The following is an 18,359-nucleotide window of genomic DNA, read 5'->3' on the forward strand; positions in this document are numbered from 1 at the left end:
TGGAAAATCCCATGGACGGAGGAGCCTGGTGGGCTGCAGTCCACGGGGTCGCGAAGAGTCGGACACGACTGAGTGACTTCACTTTCACTTTTCACTTTCATGCATTGGAGAAGGCAATGGCAACCCACTCCAGTGTTCTTGCCTAGAGAATCCAGGGACGGGGAAGCCTGGTGGACTGCCGTCTATGGGGTCACACAGAGTTGGACACGACTGAAGTGACTTAGCAGCAGCAGCAGCAGTATGTTATTAAGGGCTTCCCTGGTAGCTCAGCTGGTAAAGAATCCGCCTGCAATGCTGGAGACCTGGGTTTGATCCCTGGGTTGGAAAGATCCCCCGGAGGAGGGCATGGCCACCCACTCCAGTATTCTTGCCTGGAAAATCTCCATGGACAGAGGAGCCTGGTGGGTTACAGACCAGGAAATCACAAAGAGTCAGACATGACTGAGCAACTAAGCACAATTACTCCTTACTGCTCAGAGATCTTTCTTGCCTAAGACAGTCCATGTAACCCTGTCCCTGCCTTTGGCTTCTGTCATAGGTATGTATTTCTCTGGCCACCAAGCCTGTTTCAAGATATTAGTCTCAATAAGAACCAACTGATCAAAATACCAAAACTTTACAATTGGACTAGAGCTGTGAAGATATAAACATGTAATTCCTGGAGGTCCTCTTGGCATAAAAAAGGAGAGTATATCTATAAATAAAGACAATAATGAGAAAAGAAAAGGCCACATCTGGAAGAGACATTAGGTCCAGATGATTTCATTTGATCTCTGGGGTGCAGGCTTGCCCAAAGCCATTTCACATTCTGGACTTTCCAATTCTATAAGCCAAAAAACTCTCTTTTCACTTAAGCCAATTATAGGTAAGCATTCTGTCACTTGAAGCCAAATAATCCCAATTAACTTTTACATCACTGCTCCTAAAATACCTGCTTCATGGAGGCAAAGGAAAACTGAGCAGTCTTTTCCATAGCCACCTAAGGCGCCTACATAATACTAAATCATAAATTAAGGCCGACTTAGCAAACATCTTTCCAAATGATGTTGACTATTACTGTGATTGATCTAAGTCTGTGTAAAACATAAATGGAATAGCACCGTATTAAAGAAACTTTTTTATTTGCAAGTGCTCAGGGAAAACATTATCAGATATGTGATAGCTCTCAGAAAGCATTTTTAGTTCTAGCACTTGAAATTCTTGTACTCAATTACAAATCTGATTTATTAAATGGCAATCTCATTTTATTTGTTGTTACCACGCACTGGGCTTTACTTTTGCTAATGCTTGGAACACACCCTGTGAATTAAACCCTCAGGAAAATACCTGCAATGATTCCTGCAACTGACCTCCACATTAAAAATGGCATGAAGACTGTCCAACAGAATGGAATTCTTCAGGCAAGAATAATGGATTGGGTAGCCATTCCCTTCTCCAGGGGATCTTCCCAACTCAGGGATCAAACTCAGGTCTCCTGCAATGCAAGCAGATTCTTTACTATCTGAACCACCAGGGAAGCCCACATGGTATGTTACCTAAATGAAAGACCTCCAACTGGCGAAAGACACATGGCAGACAACCTTGCTTTGCCACCTCATTCATTTCTCCAAATGTATGACCCATACAATCAGTAAGTTTTTCAATGTCTTCTTTAGCTGATAGCTTGCTCCTTTGTAGTGGCAAAAAAAACCCATAGGACTAAATTTTCTAGAGATTATTTTAGTATTCTTCTCTAATTAAAATTGTATGTGTGTTTAATCAGGGACCATTTATACCTTGAATCATTAATCTTTCTCCATGTAACCAAACCATCATAATCAGAATATATATATTTTTTTCTGACAGACCATTTCTGTCTAGATCATCAGGGGTGATCAAAAATGTAGTAGATTATGTGGCTTTAGTTATGTCAGACTCTAGATTCTTGGTGTGATATTTTAGGGAATGAGAACTCTGGTTTATTGTTATGGCTGTTTCTTACTTGCTGAGTTACCTACTTGTTGTTCAAGGCAAGCACTCTGTTACTAATAATTAGCAACTTTAAAAAATAAAACCTACTTCCTTAACCTTCTGTTGTTCTTAAAGTTACTATCAAAAGTATTGGAATTTGTAGAACAGATTTTTAAACAGTGAAGAAAAATTGTTCATGCCACTCAGTTAAAACAAATCAAAACAAACCCTGAACTGCATTACTGACAGTTATCATCATGCTGCTTGTCAGTGATGATATAGACAATCCTAGCTCAATTAATCTACAAGGACACTCTTCAAACAGAGGAACCCAGTAAGAACAAAATCATTGTAGTGTCTGATCAATTCTGCTAGTAGAAAATTCAGTAGATTACAGAGATGTTGAAAACTAAGTGAATCAGTGGGGCTTTAGACAGATGCAACAGCATACTACAATGGATTTGGAGAGATGATGAAATGAATGTGGATTAACTAGAAAGTGAATCACAACATTTAAACTGGAAATTTCAACCAAGGAACCAAGAACTAATAAATGCAATGCTGTATTCCAAAGAAGGTTCCAGACATACATATCTGAATGAAGTTTCATGATTCTCACAACCCTGTACCTACGTCAAGGAAACCAAACTTGGTCTGCAAAAATTAGAGGGGATTTTTGAAGAAGAATTGTTCTGAAACTTCTATTAGTCCTCAAAACACCTTCCACCAAGAGAGAAGAGTGGAGGTATCTCCATCTTCACCTCAAATATAGTAATAGGATTTTCAAAGGCATCAACCATGAGACTTAATACATGTCCCCGATATGATTCAGGCATAGGAAACAAGAAAATCTAACATGCTGCTTTTGTAAAGCAAAAGAGAGGTGGTTTCTGTATTGGGATCGGAGTTCATCTCCATAAACTGTTAGGCAAAAAACCACAAAGTTTTCCACATGGAGTGTCAATTTTGAACCAGTTTTAAACCTTTTCAATTGTCTATCTGAAAAAGCAGAGAGGTGGACAAAAAACTTGGATGAAGTGGATCTTCAGAAAACTATGAACTCAGGGGGAGTATTTTCTAGGAGGAGTAAAAACACATTGCCCTTGTGAGAGGAAGAATAATCAAAAATTCTCAAATACTCCTTCTAAAAATCAGTCTTGAAAGAATATTGCCCCTAAGCATTTGGCAATCCCTAAGACATCAAGATGATGAAGCTGTCTTACAGCCTTACCAGTCAAGTAAGAATTTTCCCTCTTCACTGGCCATCTCCTCCTATCTTTAAACCTGCAAGCTCAGGACCCAAGCAAATGTGGTATTCTGGGAGAGGAGAGGTAGAGTTTTGAGGAGGAGAGAGAAATGACTATATTTTTATTTCCATCAGAAAAAGAATTTTAAGTTTAAATCAAGTTCAAAATGTTATTTTCTAAATGGGTTATTTATATAGCTATTAATAATAAATTGAGATCAAATTTGTAACAAAATGAGACTATAAGCCTTTGTATCATTGAAGAGTGACAAGAAAAACTACTGGGCATATTCAAGATTTTAACTATAAGCATGATAAGAAATTCTTCCACTGTATTCCTTTTTGAAAACAGTGGTAATAAAAACAGAATTTTCTTTGATATCATACTCTGTGAGCCCTGGACTGCTCAATATGTTATTTGACTGTGAATAGCAGCAGCAGTCTGTACACAATTGATGACCCAGTATTTGCATGGTCACAACGCCTATGAGGATATTTATTCCTAGAGTTCCCAAATGAGAGTTTTTGCTGTAATTTGTTCAGGCATTTTAGTAGCCACTTAGCTACAAACAGAATGACTATCTTATTTCAAAGGCTTCCAAACTGTCAAATAAGTCCGGATAACTTAGAGATAACTAACAAACAAGCAATGAAAAGCCTTTCGAAGAGTCTAGAGAAGTATGAAAAATCCAAGTTTTCATTTTCTGGAAAAAATAGGAGGCTAAATTATCAAGTTAGATGTTAATTGAGAGAGAGAGTGTGTGTGTCTGTGTGTAGGAGATAAAAATAATAGAGTGGAAAGAAATCTTTATACAAAGTCAAGTAAAAATATGTGTCTCAAAAATAAGCCTTATGAATAAATGTAGTATTTTATAGTTTGAAAACCATATTTCCATTTTCTTTATCTTGTCAACAATCCTGTGAGGGAAGTGAGGCCATAAAATTTACACATCTACAGTTGAGAACACTGAGCCTGAAAAGGTCAAGTATTTTGCCTAATACCACCCAGATTTTTATTTCACTAGGACTGGAACCCAGGGCTCTTCCTGTGTTCTAAAAGAGATGTTGATTTCAATGCAAATTTTCAATGGAAAATTTCTTTAACAGCATTAAAACAAAGGGCTTTTTTGTTTGTTTGTTTTGAGAGAGTAGCTTATGAAGCTTGAGTAAATACACATGAATTATTTTACATCTATAAATAATGTTTGACACTTAAAAACACATGGGTCTACAACTTTCCTGGAAATAAAAAGTTTAATTAAACAGAAATCCATGGGATTTTGGTGGATGATTTGCCCAGCAACCACTCTCACTTCTAATAAGAGAACTTCCCCAATTTCCCACAGGTAACTAACTACCTGTCCCTTGCTCTCAGTCCACTTGATTTGGGTGAGTTGACTCCCTCCCCTTCTCTAAAGGTGGCACCTAGCCCAAGTTCTTTTCTCTAAAGGTGGCAAGTTTGATCTTTTTAAGCAACTTATGCTCTTAGTCTCTGTGACTGGTCAGGGTTGGGCACTTGACCCAATCAAAGGTCATGAGAGCTGATCTGGGGGATTTTGCTGGTGCCCTTGGTGATGACGTGTCTTCATTCTCACTCTTCCTGAACCTGGTGGATGAAAGCCAGGACCCGCAGGAGCACACCATGTGCAGACAGCCTGAATAAGAAGGAAACCAGTGCAGAAGAAAACTCAGCCAATGATAGAGGGAAAGGTTCCAGAATCATGTTTCAGGACTTGAATCCAGATGTGCCCAAAGCTCCTCTAAATCCCACAGTTTTTACTCTATGAGCCTATTATTGCTCTTTTCAGGCTTCCCCAGTGGCTCGGTAGTAAACAGTCCACCTGCAATGTAGGAGACGTGGGGGAATCACACGGACAGAGGAGCCTCCAGGGCTACAGTTCATAGGGTCGCAAAGAGTCGGACACAACTTAGCGACTAAACAACAACAACTGCACCTTTTGTCTTGAGTCCTAATTCAGGATTCTGTCACTTACAATCCAGCGAGCTCCAAAATGCACATGGTGTCAACAGAGCCATATGATTTCCTCTGGAGTAGTTTTCTAGGAGCGCTTGTTAATATACTTCACAGAGACCATTCTGTGTGAACTGAGTGACTTCGGGACACTTACACATTGTAAAGCCAGCTATCCCATTTTTGAAGCTGCTTTTTTTTTTTTTTTTTCTATTTCACATAAAAAGTGAGGAATGATTTTTCTCTGAGGGCAAGTTTCAGTCAGGCATCCTGCAGCACCTGTGTGTACCTCCATCTGCAGTTGTGCATCGTGTTGAAACAGCTGTGTCGTCAGATTCCCTCCCTAGTCCATAAACTCCTTCAGTCCAGGGACTGTGTTTTATTCTTACTCATTCCCACCATGCATTTTTCAATGAATACTTGTTAAGCAAATGACTAATTCAAACTACAACATTTTAAATCATCAAAATTACTGTCACAGTTCCTGAGATTCCCCGTCTCAAGGCATCCTTTAACAGTGTTACTACATGATTTTTCACATAAAACACACTGAGCATGTCCCTAATCTATCATAATAATCAGTGAGCACAGATGAATAACAAAATTCTCACCTTGAAGCTTCTACCCCTAAGAGATAGAGCTAATCAGGCTGCACACTTTTATTTGCGTTCCGGAGCCTACTCAGATCAAAGGACCTGCGGCCTTGCTTTAAAATGACTGTGACTTCATCTGCTGTGCTCTTAAATATAAATAAATAAATAAGGGGCTAGAGGAAGTAAATTAGTAGTATCTACCTGAAGGCTGGAAAACTGACAGTCTTAAAACAGTGAGAATAAATCAACAACCAATATTTATCTAAGTGCTTATAATTATCCAGCTCATGCAGAGCACCTGCCTTGGTGTTAACCAGCATTTAACTACTGGGCGAGTGGCTGCCAGGTTCTACTTACTGCTAGGAATTATTTTCGATTCTAAAGTCTGTGTTTGCATTATCAGCCCTTCTATTTGACTGCCTCCCGAGCCTACCATAGCACTAGCCCACTCACTCAGTGAGGCTGCCTGGCGCAGGAGCAAAGCACTGTGAGAAGTCCATTTATGTCCAATAGGACAGCCCACCTTCATCACACCTGCTCCACTTGAAGCTGAACAAATGGATCCAGGTGTGCAGTGATCCATAGCAACAGGGACCAAAGCCAGGGCCACCTGCCTGCTGGGTAGCAGAGGGAAAGATTTTTCTAGAAGACTACACATTGCCAGTTTGGGGCAAATTAATATCTCTAGTTGGAAGAATATTTTGCCAAGGGAAGTAAAGGTAATATTCTTTTCCAGATAGAGATATACACAATGACAACTTGTGTTGCTAGAAGTACCTTATTGCAAGAAAAATATGGATGCAGTTGCCCTGTGAAAGACTTTAAAAGATATCTTAGCACTAGTTATCTACCATATAAAAAATAAACTCAGAATAGATTAGAGACCTAAATGTAAGACCAGAAACAATAAAACTCCTAAAAGAAAACATATGCAGAACACTCTTTGACATAAATTGTAGCAATATTTTTTGGATTTGTCTCCTAAAGCAAACAAAAGCAACAATAAATAAATGGGATCTAATTAAACTTGGGACTTTCCAGGCAGCCCTAGTGGGAAAGAACCCACTTGCCAATGCAGGGGACATATGAGACACAGGTTCGATCCCTGAGCTGGAAAGATCCCCTGGAGGAGGGCATGGCAACCTACTCCAGTATTAGGTGGAGAATCCCATGGACAAAGGAGCCTGGTGAGCTACAGTGCATAGGGTCGAAAGATATGACTGAAGCAACTTAGCACACATGCACAATTAAACTTAAAAGCTTTTGCACAACGAAGGAAACCATCCGCAAAATGAAAGGATGACCTACTAAATGGGAGGAAATATTTGCAAATGATGTAACTAATAAGGGGTTAATATACAAAATATTTAAATAGCTCATACAGTTTGACAGCAAAAAGAAAAAAAAAAAAACCAACAACCCAAATAAAAAGTGTTCAGAAGACCTGAATGATATTTTTCCAAAGAAGACATACAGAAGGCCAACAGGCACATGAAAAGATGCTTCAACATCATTAATCATCAGAAAAACACAAATCAGAATCATAATGAGATATCACTACACGCCTGTCAGAATGTGCTCAGTCCCTCAGTCTGACTCTTTGTGGCCCCATGGACTGCAGCCCACCAGGCTCCGCTATCCATGGGAATTTCTAGGCAAGAATACTGAAGTGGGTTGTCATTTCCTCCTCCAGGAGATTTTCCTTACCTAGGGATCAAACCCACGTCTCCTGCATCTCTTGAATTGGCAAGTGGATCCTTTACTACTGAGCACCTGGAAAGCCACAGGTATATATTCTGTGCTATGCTATGCTAAGTCACTTCAGTCATGGCCGACTCTGTGTGACCCCATAGATGGCAGCCCACCAGGCTCCCCTGTCCCTGGGCTTCTCCAGGCAAGAACACTGGAGTGGGTTGCCATTTCCTTCTCCAATGCATGAAGGTGAAAAGTGAAAGTGAAGTCGCTCAGTCGTGTCCGACTCTTAGCAACCCCATGGACTGCAGCCTACCAGGCTCCTCCATGGGATTTTCCAGGCAAGAGTACTGGAGTGGGGTGCCATTGCCTTCTCCGACAGATATATATAGACATATAAATATACACAATATACACAATGGGACACTACTCAGCCATAAAAAAGAGTGGAATTTTGCCATTTGCAAAAATATGAATGGACATGAAAGATATTACATTAAATGAAGTAAGTCAGAGAAAGATATCATTTATATGTGGAATCTAAAAAATAAAACTAGTGGATATAACAAAAAAGAAACAAACACAGATATACAGACAAACTTGGGGAAAGGGGCAGAACAGGGGTGAGGGATTACAGTTATTTACAATTACTGCATATAAATTAAGCTATAAGGATATGTTGTACAACACAGGGAATATAGGCAAACGTTTTAAGTAACTATAAATGGAAAATAACCTTTAAAATTGTGAATCACTATGTCACACACTTCAAACATATAATATGTATCAACTATACTTCAATAAAAATTGTTTTTAAAAAGGATACTTAGTGTTACTTATTGTAAGTAAATATGATAAAAATTGCTTAGCTACATCCATACAACTGAGTAGATCTATAGTAAATTACAGTTTTCCTCCACAGAACCAAATTTTGTATACTTAAAATCACTGCTCTGTTTTTCCATTCCTCAGGCTTAAACACTGTAACACAATGAACACTTCCCTATAGTCCAGGGTTGCAAAGAGTCAGACAGACACAACCTAATGACTAACCAACGATGGAGTTTGTACTCTCACCAACTGTACCACTGCTCCCTTCTTCATTTGGGTCAATTTTGAGAATCATTATTCATAAGTCCTGTATCCTCCATTTTTATTATTTGTCTCACACTTGGCAATGAAAAATTTCTGATGTGAGCACTCCTGCTGTCTGTGGTTCTTAATTTTAGCACTTTTTTTTTCCAAGTTGCTTAATTAGGTTTCAGATTAGAAATGCTGCAGCATTACAAAAAGGATTGCCTCTTTTGTTATCAAAGAAATAATCATTGCTCTCAGAGATATTTTATTGCAATTTATTACATGGTTTTGTCCAATTTGTTTTCATAATTATTTAACACACAAACTACTGTGTACAAGAGACCCCATCAGAAAATTTAGAATTATAAGGATAAGCAAACTATTTAAGCATTGATGAAACTTACAATCTACTAGGTGATCTAAGTAAGATATTTAACAATTATGCTACAAGTCTACACATAACAAACACTAAGAGCAAACCAGCTTTCCCACTAAATCCTTTACTGTAAGAAAAAAAGCTCAGGAACCACAAACCTTCTCATTGTAAATTCACCACATGTATGATCTTGGTTACATTCTCTGACCTCTTAAAACCTCAATTTCTATATCTTTAAAATGAAGACAATACCAGCACTTAAGAGTTGTGAGAATCAAATGAAAAAAAAAATCCAAAAAGAAACAAAAAATCCATGTGAGGATTTTTTCCATTTTCATGGTTATATATTTGTATAGCAAAATATCAGAGAGGTGAAAGGTCAGAGAGACGAACCAATGAAAAATTAAGATGTAAATTGTTCAGATAGGAGATTAATGATGTTGGCTAAGACCCTGGAAATGTCACTTCTGGTGATGGGGAAGGGAGGAAATAGGTCCTGAAAATGACCATCTGAATTTCCTGCCACTTCAGTGGGATGGAGCACCAAAATCCAAACAGGTTTGTAGAACATAAGGAAATGTGGCATTTCCTAAATGCCTAGGTTGTGGACTTACAATTTAGACTTACTCAGATAGTCAAGGCTGATGCCATGCAGAGCTAACTCCCTACACTTCTGAGTTGCACGGTCTGGCCACTCAGCAGCCACTCAGAAAAGTAGACTCTCACACCTTGATTATTGCGCTGTTTCTGAGTCTAGAGAAGGGAAACCTGATCCAGGTAAACATCGGGCAAGAGAAAGAAAGGGATGTGCATGGGACTCTGAGAAAATACACAAGATTGATAGCAAATGGATCCCAAAACTTGTCCCAACTACCGAAGCTGGAAAACTGAATAGAAAATAGTGGGTTATAGAAGTATGGTGTGAAGAAACAAGTAAGGGTTTGAAAGAATGAAAAGAAAGTTAAACAAGAAACACTGAGAGAGATTTCTGTAGTAATTCCTTAAATTGGTACACAGATTGAAGCAGGAATCTGAGTTCTCTTCTCTAGTAGCTAAGGGACCAAAACCTTAAAAAGGAATGCTGAATTTTACAGCCAAAAGATGTGAACCCAATCAAGATCCCCAGCCTCATAAAAGATTCTGACAAATTTGCCAAAGACATGACTCATTGCTTAAATATTATTACTTAATAAATATTTCTATATGATCACCCAACTCGAAACTGAAAGCAAGTTCCCCATCAACATTTTAATCCCATCTGCTGTTTTAATTTTAACTTCTTTATATAGCATTGATCATCTTCTGACATGTTATAATTTACTAACTTGTTATGATTATTGTTTATTGCCTATATCTTCTCCATCCCTAAAACATAAGCCTCATGAAAGTGGAGATCTTCATCTTGCTTCCTGATTGATGTTTTAAGCATGAAGAACATTTCCTGGCAAATAATAGATCCTCAATAATATTTGTTGAATAAATGAATCCTTGAGCTGTTCACTCCTACCTTCTGCACTGATTCTACATGAGTCTAGAACTTTGATATGATGGGTGGAGGTGCTCTAGTAAAATTATTCAGTTGAAGTTATTATCAACCTGTAATTTTTCATATACTTGGATATAGACAAAAATCATATATGCAATGTAAATTTTATAATATATCTCAAATCTGTATCAGTCAGTTCAGTTCAGTCGCTCAGTCATGTTGATTCTTTGCGACCCCATGGACTGCAACACGCCAGGCTTCCCTGTCTCTATTTCCACTTCCATCAACTTATGTAGATCACTATCTCTCTCCCAGGTTTACAACAACACACCATGTTTCTCCCTGACTTTCCTCTTGGCCTAAGAAAGCAGCCCCTTGCTTTCTTTCTAGCTTCTCCTTCATCTTCCTCTCCCAATTTCTCCCACACTCCTTGACCTTCCATTGTTTTCAATGACCCTTCTTTTCTGCCCAAAGCACTTTGCAAAATTTCATTAATGTATTTATCTTTGCAAACTTAGGGTAATTATTTTCTGAAGTATAAACACAGTAATTTCAACCGGAAACAACTCTTCTCATTTCTTTTCTCCACTAATAAGTGAACTTTCAAACTGCAATGGACTTTTTTTATCAGCTAAATTCACCTCTTAAAATCAATAAACTAAATAAAAATACATCTTACATTAAACAAGTTTTCAAAGGACTAAACCCTCTACTTAGACATACAGCCTACAAATACTTTGCAATCTTTTTGTGTTAGCATTAAATAATGCTAGTGACAAACAGCAAAAATGTAAGTTCAAGTAAATATTTTTAAAAATAGTATATTAAATAAAAAATTTAATTCTTTCCTATTGATCTAATTCTGCATAGATTGGCGTGTAGTTACTTGCATGCGCTAAATTTCAGAAGATAGAATGAGGAATTGTATAAGTGAATTGTCTAAGAGCTTGCTTATAATTAGCAATAGACACTACAGTCTCATGGAAAAAATAATAATGTATTTTTCCCTCTAGCTTAGCTGAATCCACAATGTGACAATGTCACACTAAAAAAGTTTGTGTAGGAAAAAAAAAAAGGTCTGTTGCTTAGTCACAAAGCCACAGAGCAGAAAAGCATGTGTGCATATGGGTAAACACATTATCCAGCGATCTTTCCTGAGAGAAGCAGAGCGTATCTCCAAGACCTGACCTTATCTGCTTTGCATCTGTCCTTTCCAAGTGAAATCTCCTGGTAAATAATGGACATTTACAGGAGTCTAAGAATATTGAGTCATCTGAATGGATGACACAGTCTCACTTCTGACAATGTGTACGCTAGTATGAAAGGTAACATTGAAAGGTTAGAGTGAAGTTAATGCCTCACATTTAAATATAGGTCCCCACAAGTTGTTACTAGGAAAGGTGAAGTACAGTTGCTTACTTTCTAAAAATAGAGTAGATTCTTACACTAGATGGCAAAGCTTTTCTCATTACTGGCTTTCTAAATGAAAGAGGTAAACAATATGCCAATTTATACACAGTGACAAAATACCATCCTGTGAGAAACAGGTAATTATTGAATACTACTCCCTGCCAAGCACTGTGTTAAGTAATGAAGACAAGGATATAAAGAAGTAGAGTTCTTGCTCTCAAGGAACTCATAGTCTGTGTAGGAGAGGTTTGAAGAGGATGACACACCACAGCTAAGCCACCATTTATAGTGCAGTATGAAAAATACTATCAAAGAGTATGCAATAATAAAGTACAACCATGTAATACAATGCTACCCATAATCTGGGAAAAGCAGAAGAGGGTATATAATTCTTTTATGGGGAGAGCAGGACAGGATATCAGGTTTATTATCCTGAGTCTCCAAGAATAAACAGCAATTGTCCAGGTGTTAGAAGGGAAATGGGGATGAAAAAGGCAATGATGAAACATAATTTCAAACTAAGGGAATAGCAATTAAGAAGGCATCATGGCCCAAGATAGCTTCAGATACTTGTAATTACATAGCTGGATAGCTACAACATGGAGGTAGTCTATATTTGGGAATCACCTGGAAGCAGAGAATTTCTTACTGCATTATTCTTTTATAATAACGATAAAAATATTTTAATATTACTGAACTGAAGCACACTTAAGTAATATTTTGACAGTTGTTACATCTGGAATATTTGAGCCCATGAGATAAAATCATATTGTCTACTGAATAGACTTGAAACTGACAATTATCCTGTTTTTCAGATCGACTTTACCACCATGTAATTTTTGCTTTTCTGTACCAATTTTCTCAGCTAACAAATGTGAAAAATATCTACACTTCTCAACTTCTAGAGGTGTTATAAAGAAAAAAAGATGTAATAAATGTAAAAATATTTCATTGTTTTCTTTCAGAACGAAGAAGTTATTTCATGCTGTAATTTACACCTTGTATATTAAGCACTGGGCAAAGTGTGCTTGTGTCAATATTTACCACCATGAGATTCTGATCTAAAATGGACTACAGAGATATAAAAGGACAGAAAATATAATGTAAATTAGTCTAAGTTTTCATAAAATAGCAATTAATAAAAATAAATGCAAGCGGAGTGGTAGGTAACTATACTATTAAGGTGACTAAAGAGAGAAGCATGGAAGTTGAGCATCATCATGAATGAGGATGTCTTCTTCTCAAAGACGACATATTCCAGGATCTCTTTGAATAGCAAAAGGGATCTATTCTAAACCCAACTAAAAGGGAAAAATAAATATGAAGGTACATATTTAGTGTATTTTTAGTATTTTAAATATATTTTTAATTGCACTGGTAATGCACACATATATAATTGTATATGTTTCAGACAGAAAAGAAATATACACAGCAAATCCTGAAATTTCCATACATTTACTCTTCATTTCTTTCCTCCTCTAAAAATGACAGCTGTCAAACCCTTGAAATTTGTCTTGTACTGTATGTATTTGCTATTTTACTTTAGGGATTGGTGCTTTCTTCCCCCAGTACATTTTTATATCTTTGTGTTGTGTTCAACTTTCTAAAATATGTCTTTATTTTCTTTCAAACTGTCTAATGATTTCCCCTTGTTTTATCTATTATATAATTTATGAGCACTTTTTATTATATTATTCCCCCAAGGTATCCTACTCTCACTTCATAGATGCATCTAGGATATTAAATATATTTTTATATATTTATCTTAGCTTCATGTAGTGTCCTGAGTTTTTCAGATTTACAAGGTTTTTGCTTGGTCCAGGCCCAGGGAACCACCATTCCAAATTGTAAGGTAGAGGAGGAAGGCAACAAAAGGGAGATATCTAGGAAAATTTAAAAGAAAAATGCTAAATCAGGTTTGTATGTCTGGAAAATAATTGTTACTCATTGACAGACCTAGTGGAGCAATTAAAAAATTAGCAATGTGCCGGAGTCCAGCTCCAGCAGACAGGGAATCAGCCTGAAGGGGTGAGCGGTGTTGGCAGACGATAATGTAGCCTCTGACTCATAGTACGGAACTATATGTTTATTTCAAGCTTCAGGTTCTCTTTTATACTTTGACAAAAGCATTAGGTCAGAGGTTTGACATTTTCAGTTTCCCCCACCCAGATTTATTGTCTCCAGAAATCATTGTTGTCCTTCAAACAGAGTTCCTGAATCAGCTTTACTATCTATTATCTACTTTCTCTTATACGTCCTATACTTAACTTGTGATTACATTGTAACTCACGGTACATTCCTCAGTTTATTTCTTATCTTTCTAAATCCTGTTTGCCCATAGCATCTTAAGGCTTCTAGCTATTCTTCAGTTCAGTTCAGTTGTTCAGTCCTTTCCGACTCTTTACGACCCCATGAATCGCAGCACGCCAGGCCTCCCTGTCCATCACCAACTCCTGGAGTTCACTCAAACTCATGTCCATCGAGTCAGTGATGCCATCCAGCCATCTCATCCTCTGTCGTCCCCTTCTCCTCCTGCCCCCAATCCCTCCCAGCATCAGAGTCTTTTCCAGTGAGTCAACTCTTCACATGAAGTGGCCAAAGTACTGGAGTTTCAGCTTTAGCATCATTCCTTCCAAAGAACACCCAAGACTGATCTACTTTAGAATGGACTGGTTGGATCTCTTTGCAGTCCAAGGGACTCTCAAGAGTCTTCTCCAGCACCACAGTTCAAAAGCATCAATCCTTCTGCACTCAGCTTTCTTTACAGTCCAACTCTCACATCCATACATGACCACTGGAAAAACCATAGCCTTGACTAGACGGACTTTTGTTGGCAAAGTAATGTCTCTGTTTTCTTAATTATTCCTAAACCCTAAACTCAGCAAACTTCTTTTGCCATAAATATTTCCCTCACAAACAGGTCTCAGAAAACAATCCTTCCCATGGCCTCAAGCTGAAGCCTACATGCTCATCCTGGGACATTCTTTGTAAAGATCCTTGAACAAATGTCAATGGTTAGTTTATAGATTATTTTCTGGGCACAACTGCAGAAGGCTTTGTAGGCACAAAGCTTCTCATGCTTCTCTCAAGCACCTTAACATTCTTTCCAGCCAATTCAACGGAAGAAAGGAAAGAACAAGTCAGAATCACAAGGCCTAACTCCATCCCGGGGCCGTGCCTGCAAGATGAGGAGAGGGGGTTGGGGCCGTGCCTCCATTTTGTCAGAAATGCCTAATGTGGCTCCCGACAGCAACGACTATGTGAATCAGATAAGGCAAATAATTTCATGATGATGTATGAATTCTGTCTGTAAAATCTGGTATAATTTATATTCATCCAATATAATTTATATTCAGTAAGAATTATATAATTCTTGCTATAATTATAATTCTGTCTGTTGATTTGTTATAGAACTTCATTGCTTTTCTTTTTCTTCCCCCAAATTTTATCCCATGATAATTCCCCCTCAATGTCCTAAGAATAAGGTTTATACTTTAATGTGTGTACATGCACACACACACACACACACACACACAGAGCTTAGAATCATCTAAAATAAAAATCGGTTCTCCAGAAAACACTACCAGGAACTCTCCTGAGCAAATGAATACCCAAAAGTAGACATCAGAATGAACATACTTCTAAGTAACATTATTAGTGGAAAAATTAGTATGGCATGCTAGGGACTGGCAGTTAATAAACATTACCAGTTGGCACTAGTGGTAAAGAGCCTGCCTGCCAATGCAGGAGACATAACAGATGTGGGTTCAACCCCTGGGTTGGGAAGAGCCCTTGGAGGAGGGCATGGCAACCACTCCAGTATTCTGGCCTGGAGAATCCCTCGGACAAAGAAGCCTGGCAGGCTACAGTCCACAAGGTCGCAAAGAGTCAGACATGACTGAAGCGACTTAGCATGCAGTGAAGGGATAAATTTGTCTGTGACAAGAGAAAAAAATAAAAGTTCCTCAAAAAGAGAAATATCTCATGACAGAAAATGTATACGACAAAATGGTAAATTGTTTTGAATTTTCCCTGAATGTGTGAGTAGCAGCAGTCTAAATTAGCAGAAGTTCATTTCCTTTCTGCTCCTCCAGCACTTGGTACATATTTGTATCATAACAGTTATCTTACTAGATTACAATTGCCTGTATGGTAAGATATGCAAAGTGCTAACTGATATGCTTTTACTTTCTTCCACATTTCACTGTTTCATCTGTAGAATGTATGTGATAATACCTTCTAGGAGTGCGTTAAATGAATATATGCAAAATGCATAGAAAAACATCTGGCACAAAGTACTGAATAAATTTGGGTTTTTGTTATTGTTATTATTTAATTTCTTCACTATTACCCGAGGCTCTTCCCCCAGCCACTCCCTAACATTCTGGCCAGATATCTAAACTATCATTCCCTATGGGGAACTGTTATGGGAAACATAAAAAAGAATCATCAGATTCTTGTATTTTAAATTTAAAAGGTGTTAATCTAAGTGTATGAGTTGAACTGCACCCACATATCCTCAGAAAAAGAAAGAAAAAAAAAAAAGATTTGAAATCCTAATCTCAAGGGGCTCAAAATATGCCCTTACTTGGAAATAAGGTCTTTCTGAAAAAAAGTAAAGTGTTGGTCATTCATTTGTGTCTGATTCTTTGCAACTGTAGCCCACCAGGCTCCTCCATTCATGGGATTCTCCAGGCAAAAATACTCGAGTAGGTTGCCATTTCCTTCTCCAGGGGATCTTTCCAAGCCAGGGATCAAACTCGGGTCCCCTGCATTGCAGGTGGATTCTTTACTATCCGAGCCAGCAGGAAGCCCAAGGTCTTTACAGAGATAAGCAAATTAAAATGAAATCATTACAGTTGACCCTAATGCAAAATGACTTGTGACATTATAAAAAGGAGAAATTTGGACGTGGAGACAGCACAGAGGGAAGACGATACAAAGAGATGTAGGAGAACACTACGGAAAGATGGAGACAAAGACTAGAATTAGTGTCACACACCAAGGAATATCTGGGCTACCAAAAGCTGAAAGACACAGGGAGGATGCTAGTTTTCAGAAGATGCATGATTCCACTGACACCTTGACTTAGGAATTCAAACCTCCAGAACTGTGAGATAATAAATGTCTGTGGGTCTGAGCTAACCAGTGCGATCCTTTGCTGTAGCAGCAAATTATCACATTATGTATAAGACAGACGATTTCCGAGGAAAACTTTTGGATCCAGTTTACTACTGGCACAGAAGGAAGAGATTCAAGCTATACTCTTTGGGGGCTGGAAAGGAAGTCTGTGAGGAAGCAAGACTCAAACCAACTGGGGTGTCTGTTAAGGACCTCCTACATAGTTTGCCTTCCCCAGGAGTAGCTAAAAAGCAGAAAGATAAGAAGCTGAAATTTTCTAATATAGCAGGGACTGCGCCTTATTTTTTTGAAGCCCACAGAGCATATTATGCTCCATGGGATGGAAACAGGAGGCAAGAGATGGCCGTGTGGGGTGCCTGGGACGTGGGACTTACGTCAGCTAATTATAGCCCAAAGTGACCCTGGAAAGTTGCTACTTGCTTTTCTTCCCTCCTCCCCTAAGTACAGAAGCAAAAGTTACCCAAGAGAAAGAGCTGACAAAACCTGAGGTAACTAATGGTCATGAAGAGGGGATGCTGCCATGCAAAACTGAATCGATGGAGCTTCTGGGGCCCAACAGGAATATAGGCACATTGGCAGATGTCTGAGTGAAGGGTTGATGATGTTCCAGAATCATTCAAGACTCTCAATCCAGTCGCTCAGTTGTGCCCAACTCTTTGCGACCCCATGGACTGCAGCACGCACAGCCCACTAAATGGCCACGAAGAGAAGTGGGAGGCTGGGGATCATATTCTGCTTTCCTTAAATATATTCCGGACTGAGATCAGTCCCCGTGAGAAGATTGTAAACCTGAAATCACTAGAAAAATTCCCAAGTGACTCAGTCCACCTCAAACTGACAGGATTTATTTTTCTGCCATTAGGCAAATGGGGGCTAGAATTAAAAAACTAAGTACTCCTTGAGCACATAGTAAAAAAAAAAAAAAAATGGCATCGGTTATATTCCTCTCTTCATTATACATAAGCTCCTTGATGACAAGCACTGTGTTTTCATCTTTGTCTTTTCAAAGCTACCATAGAGCCTGATGTATATTAAGGTGTTCCCTAATATGAATATATTTAATTAATGAAAAACTAATAAAATTATAGTTGCTTTCTCTAAATTAAATTGAAAAGTCAAATGAAATGCACTTTGATTAGTTAAGAAATCTCTTAATAAACTGATAAAGTCATTTTGCTTATGTATTGTGTGTTTCAATATCCTTATAAGCCATGTTTTCTTAATATTTTAAAGACATAGATATAATAATATATAACCTTTGATTATATTATCATATGTAAGATGAATTTTACCTGTTCCTCCTGTCGTATACATAGAACACATAATCCATAGATCTAAATTACATAAGCCTCACTGAAGTTAAAAATACTTTCCCAGATATTACTACTTACAAATGTTTTACAAAAAAAGCAACA

The sequence above is a fragment of the Bos indicus x Bos taurus genome, chromosome 2, assembly GCF_003369695.1.
Source record: "Bos indicus x Bos taurus breed Angus x Brahman F1 hybrid chromosome 2, Bos_hybrid_MaternalHap_v2.0, whole genome shotgun sequence".
In the NCBI taxonomy this organism is placed as follows: domain Eukaryota; kingdom Metazoa; phylum Chordata; class Mammalia; order Artiodactyla; family Bovidae; genus Bos; species Bos indicus x Bos taurus.